Source organism: Nicotiana attenuata, unplaced genomic scaffold, assembly GCF_001879085.1.
Source record: "Nicotiana attenuata strain UT unplaced genomic scaffold, NIATTr2, whole genome shotgun sequence".
In the NCBI taxonomy this organism is placed as follows: domain Eukaryota; kingdom Viridiplantae; phylum Streptophyta; class Magnoliopsida; order Solanales; family Solanaceae; genus Nicotiana; species Nicotiana attenuata.
The window spans coordinates 168711-175898 of NW_017672688.1; positions in this window are offsets into that span (position 1 = coordinate 168711).

A 7188-nucleotide genomic window follows, 5' to 3' on the forward strand; every position below is an offset into this window, starting at 1 on the left:
TAGAATGTTTGTCATAAATACTTCATTTGCAAACATTGAGGAAATACGAACATGGTCAATTTTCCAAAAACTTCCTTCTTGATTCCCTATTTTGCCAAAATATCAGTTATTCTACTCTGCTCCCTGTAGTTGTGCTTAATCGTTATTCTACCCATTCTTTCAATTAGCAATCAGCACTCATATGTAATAGGATCATATGTGTGATTCTAGAGGTTACAATTAGAATTGAGAATGGGAGTGTTTCACAACAAAGTTTTATCAAGTTTCATACTTGTGGTACGGTAACTATTTAGTATGATAGGAAAGTAATCGCGTGCTTTGTGTTAGGATCGAAATTGTATACGGTTGAAATCGTATGCCTCCGACCTATAGGCTCGAGGGGTCGTCTTAAGCCCGAGTCCATGCAAGGTCGAATTCAAGCTCGAGGGACCAGATCCGAGCTCGAAGACAGGATGCAATGCCCGAAGATAGAAGTGTGAGGAATACCGAAGTCAAGTATGTTTGACCCCAAAATTGTACCGTTATGGATTTGTAACAGAATGAGCTAGATGTTAGTAATCTATATTTGTAAACTAATTCTGAAAAAACAGAATAACATATAAACAGAAAATGTAAAGAAACAAAAGTTAATCCGAGCCACTGAATTCACAGTGTTTCCTTAAGGAATTTAATCCCCTCCTAGTACCCAAGGTTATGGATTATTTTCTCCCATGATAGAACGAATTACACACTGGTGTAGTGGTACTTCAAACCCCAGTGTTTCACCGAACACAAAGTTCGGTAGCAAATCACACTTACTGTTGCTTTCTTTGAAGTTAAAACAATGCAGAAGAAGGAGGAGAAACTCATAAGATCGTATGGAAATTCTGAGAGAATGGACTTGTATTTATAGCCAATGTTAGGCTGAAATCTGAAGAGGTGCAACTCTTCAGAAGGGTTGGAATGAACGTTTAAATGCCCTTCAAAAGTAAGTAAATAGATTCGAAACATATAAAATGCGGTTAATCCCGCCGTGGCCCAAGCTATTATTGCGAAAATTGGAGAATACAACCAACTATCATTAAGAATTTCATCTTTGGACCAAAAACAAGCAAGAGGTGGAATACCACAAAGAGAAAGTGTACCTAATAAAAATGTGATTTTGGTAATTGGTACATGTTTTCTTAAACCTCCCATAAGACCCATATTCTGGCTTTTAGCTGGAGAATATCCAACAATAGTTTCCATTGAATGAATAATGGATCCGGATCCTAAAAATAATAATGCTTTGGAATAAGCATGAGTAATCAAATGAAATAAAGCGCTTCGATAAGACCCCATACCAAGAGCTAACATCATATAACCCAATTGAGACATTGTGGAATAGGCTAAACCTCTCTTAATGTCTTTTTGAGCAAGAGCTAAAGTAGCTCCTAATAATACTGTTATTATTCCTATAACCGAGATCAAATACATTATGTAAGGTATAACTCTGAAAAGAGGAAGAAGCCGAGCTACAAGAAAAATTCCCGCCGCTACCATAGTAGCAGCATGTATAAGAGCCGAAATGGGAGTAGGCCCCTCCATGGCATCAGGTAACCATACATGAAGGGGGAATTGGGCGGATTTAGCAACTGCACCGGCAAATAAGAGAACAGCACATAAAGTAACAAATAAAAAATCGACTTCATTATTATAAATCAAGTTATTGAATATTTCGAATAAATCCCTAAATTCGAAACTCCCTGTTATCCAATAAAAACCTAAAATTCCTAATAATAAACCAAAATCCCCTACACGATTAGTTACAAACGCTTTTTGACAAGCATTTGCCGCAATAGGTCGTGTAAACCAAAATCCTATTAATAGATAGGAACACAGCCCAACCAATTCCCAAAAAATATAAATTTGTATCAAATTCGAACTAGTAACTAATCCCAACATGGAAGTACTGAAAAAACTCATATAAGCAAAAAATTCTACAAATACGCCTTAATGAGCCATATAATTATCACNAGTCCATGCAAGGTCGAATTCAAGCTCGAGGGACCAGATCCGAGCTCGAAGACAGGATGCAATGCCCGAAGATAGAAGTGTGAGGAATACCGAAGTCAAGTATGTTTGACCCCAAAATTGTACCGTTATGGATTTGTAACAGAATGAGCTAGATGTTAGTAATCTATATTTGTAAACTAATTCTGAAAAAACAGAATAACATATAAACAGAAAATGTAAAGAAACAAAAGTTAATCCGAGCCACTGAATTCACAGTGTTTCCTTAAGGAATTTAATCCCCTCCTAGTACCCAAGGTTATGGATTATTTTCTCCCATGATAGAACGAATTACACACTGGTGTAGTGGTACTTCAAACCCCAGTGTTTCACCGAACACAAAGTTCGGTAGCAAATCACACTTACTGTTGCTTTCTTTGAAGTTAAAACAATGCAGAAGAAGGAGGAGAAACTCATAAGATCGTATGGAAATTCTGAGAGAATGGACTTGTATTTATAGCCAATGTTAGGCTGAAATCTGAAGAGGTGCAACTCTTCAGAAGGGTTGTTTATGCAAAACTGCCACAGCATAAATGTCATAACATAAATGGTTATTTACTCAACAATAAAGAGGGAAAATTAAAGAGGGTAGTTAATTTTCTGTTACCAAAATAGAAAACGAAAAAATGGAAACGGCTGGATTTTAATATTAATATTCTTGGATTTAATATTAATATTTTGTTATTAAAACGGAAATTTAATAACATTTCTGTTAAAATCCGAATCTGAATCCGAAGCCGAAGCCAAGCGAGCGACGACGACGACGGCGCGAGACTTGCCTTCTTCTCAACTCTTTAAGAGCTAGAAGAAGAGCAATTGCTTATATACCCATTAAAAACCTCTTTATCTTCCAATATGGGACAATGTTCCTTCATCGGGGGGGGGGGGGGGGGGGTACTTAAATTTTTTATTTTACTCCATTTCCCATTCACCCTATTTTAAGCTTAATGCTTAAAACCCCAACAATCCGCCACATGAATGGGGAATGGCTATATCACGGAATTATGCATGGAAAAACTATGTGATTCGCAAGCAAGGATTAATTGCATCTGGATAAGTAGGTTTCCCTTTGAACTTTCCGTGGTGAACTTATGTCGGATATACTCGGTCAATCGGTAGATTTGATATCTTTGAACCGTCGAACTTTGGTGTATACATAGACAACCATAAGTCACACAACCAACCCTTAACCGTCTTTGGTTCTCATTGTTGTGTTCGTTTCAGCCATGAACACCGCCAGGTTTCATAAGTGCGTAGAGAACTGGCCTTACAAATTCTCCTTGAAGCGGCTAACACTTCACACTTATATAGGTGATTCCTCAACGTGTCATCTTGTAGATACACTATTTGATATACCCCGTATCAAATTTAGAAATCATTAAAAAACCTTAATGATTTATCCTTGGTACTGAACATTGTCTCATCACGAGAATGGACCAAAATTTTAGTTGACAATGTTGAACCGTTATTAATGACTTTGTTTAATCTCCTTGAACCTAGATCTTGGGATCTCCAATCTTCTAGGTAGAGTTACCGTCACAATAACTTGTTCTCGGCCAATCCCATTCCCCTTGATGATTTCTCAACTACCTCTCTAGTTAGGCCTTTTGTAATTGGATCCGACATATTATCGCTTGACTTTACATAGTCAATCGTGATAATTTCTCTAGAGAGTAATTGCCTAACAGTTTTATGTCTTCGTCGTATATGACGAGATTTACCGTTATACATAACTCTCCCAGCCCTTCTAATTGCCGCTTGACTATCGCAATGTATGCACATTGGTGCCAACGGTTTGGGCCAAAATGGAATGTCTTCCAAGAAACTCCGGAGCCATTCAGCTTCTTCACCAGATTTATCTAAGGCTATGAATTCAGCCTCCATTGTAGAGCGGGCAATACAAGTTTATTTGGATGACTTCCAAGATACCGCTCATCCACCAATAGTGAATACATATCCACTTGTGGACTTAGAATCAGTTGAACCAGTGATCCAATTTGCATCACAGTATCCCTCGATCACTGTAGGATATTTACTGTAGTGCAAAGCAAAGCCCTGGTATGTTCTAAATATCCCAAAACTCGTTTCATTGCGATCCAATGAGATTGACCTGGCTTGCTCGTGTATCGACTTAAATTTACTTATAGCACAAGCTATATCTGGTTGTGTACAATTCATGATGTACATTAAGCATCCCAACACACGAGCATAATCCAATTGTGATATGCTTTGGCCTTTGTTCTTTGTTAATGCAAGATTTACGTCAATTGGAGTCTTTGCAACTTTAAACCCTAAGTGCTTGAATTTTTCAAGTACTGTCTTAATATAATGAGATTGTGACAATGCCAGACCTTGAGGAGTCTTATGGATATTAATCCCCACAATTAAATCAACAACTCCAAGTCCTTCATATCAAACTTGCTAGTTAGCATACGTTAGTAGCATTTATGTTGGCAATGTCATTACTCATTATCAGCATATCGTCCACATATAAGAAAACAATGACTGTGTGATTTGGAACATTTTTAATGTACACACATTTATAACATTCATTTATCTTAAAACCATTTGACAACATTGTTTGGTCAAATTTTGCATGTCATCGTTTGGGTGTTTGTTTTAGTCCGTAAAGGGACTTAACAAGTCTACATACCTTCTTTTCTTTACCTGGAACCACAAACCCTTCAGGTTGTTCCATGTAGATTTCTTCCTCCAAATCTCCATTCAAGAAGGTCGTCTTAATGTCCATTTGATGAATTTCAAGATCATACACTGCAGCTAATGCTACTAACATCCGTATGGACATAATTCTTGTAACTGGAGAGTATGTATCAAAGTAGTCAAGACCTTCTCGTTGTCTATACCCTTTGACTACAAGTCTTGCCTTAAATTTATCAATAGTGCCATCATCTTTCATTTTTCTCTGTATTTGTCAACTAATTCTGAAAAAACAGAATAACATATAAACAGAAAATGTAAGGAAACAAAAGTTAATCTGAGCCCACTGAATTCACAATGTTTCCTTAAGGAATTTAATCCCCTCCCAGTACCCAAGGTTATGGATTATTTCCTCCCAGGATAGAATGAATTACACACTGTTGTAGTGGTACTTCAAACCCAGTGTTTCAGCGAACACAAAGTTCGGTAGCAAATCACACTTACTGTTGCTTTTTTTTTGAAGTTAAAACAATGCAGAAGGAGGAGGAGAAACTCAGAAAATCGTATGGAAATTCTGAGAGAATGGACTTGTACTTATAGCCAATGTTGGGCTGAAATCTGAAGAGGTGCAACTCTTTAGAATGGCTGTTTATGCAGAACTGCCACAGCATAAATGCCATAACATAAATGGCTATTTACTCAATAATAAAGAGGGAAAATTGAAGAGGGTAATTAATTTTCTGTTACCAAAACAGAAAACGGAAAAATGGAAACGTTTGGATTTTAATATTAATATTCTTGGATTTAATATTAATATTTTGTTACTAAAACGGATATTTAATAATATTTCTGTTAATATTTACTATTGACAAACAAATTTGGTCCAAAAAATTAATCAATCAATCGATCATTTGACCGAATCCGAAGCCGAAGCCGAAGCCGAGCGAGCGACGACGACGACGGCGCGAGGCTTGCCTTATTCTCAACTCTTTAAGAGCTAGAAGAAGAGCAATTGCTTATATACCTATTAAAAAACCCTTTTCCTCGTTCCAATATGGGACAATGCCCATTTGCCAAAGGGGGGGTAACTTAAAATTTCACTCTAAAAAATTTTATTTCCCTCCATTTCCCATCCACCCTCTTTTAAGTATTTAATATATTAATTAAATACATCCAAAACCCAACAATCCCCCACATGAATGGGGAATGGCTATATCACGGAAGTATGCATGAAAAACTGTGTGATTCGCAAGTAAGGATTAATTGCATCTAGATAAGTAGGTTTCCCTTTGAATTTTCCGTAGTGAACTTATGTCGGATATACTCGATCAATCAGTAGATTTGATATCTTTGAACCGTCGAACTTTAGTGTATACCTAGACAACCACAAGTCACACAACCAACCCTTAACCGTCTTTGGTTCTCATTGTTGTGTTCGTTTCATCCATGAACACAGCCTGGTTTCATAAGTGCGTAGAGAACTGGCCTTACAATGTTCTCCTTGAAGCGGCTAATACTTCACACTTACATAGGTGATTCCTAAACGTGTCATCCCGTAGATACACTATTTGATATACCCCGTATCAAATTTAGAAATCATTAAAAAGCCTTAATGCTTTATCCTTGGTACTGAACATTGTCTCATCACGAGAATGGACCAAAAGTTTAGTTGACAATATTGAACCGTCATAAATGACTTTGTTTGATCTCCTTGAACCTAGATCTTGGGATCTCCAGTCTTCTAGGTAGAGTTACCGCCACTATGACTTGTTCTCGGCCATAGTCTCATTCCCCTTGATGACTTCTCAACTACCTCTCTAGTTAGGCCTTTTGTAAGTGGATCCGACACATTATCACTTGACTTTACATAGTCAATCGTGATAATTCCTCTAGAGAGTAATTGTCTAACGGTTTTATGTCTTCGTCGTATATGGCGAGACTTACCGTTATACATAACGCTCTCAGCCCTTCCAATTGCCGCTTGACTATCACAATGTATGCATATTGGTGCCAACGGTTTGGGCCAAAATGGAATATCTTCCAAGAAATTCCGGAGCCATTCAGCTTCTTCACCGGCTTTATCCAAGGCTATGAACTCAGCCTCCATTGTAGATCGGGCAATACAAGTTTGTTTGGATGACTTCCAAGATACCGCTCCTCCACCAATAGTGAATACATATCCACTTGTGGACTTGGAATCAGTTGATCCGGTGATCCAATTTGCATCACAGTATCCCTCAATGACCGCAGGATATTTATTGTAGTGCAAAGCAAAGTCCTGGGTATGTACTAAATACCCCAAAACTCGTTTCATGGCCATCCAATGAGATTGGCCTGGATTGCTCGTATATCGACTCAATTTACTTATAGCACAAGCTATATCTGGTCGTGTACAATTCATGATGTACATTAAGCAACCCAACACACGAGCATAATCCAATTGTGATATGCTCTGGCCTTTGTTCTTTGCTAATGCAAGATTCACATCAATTGGAGTCT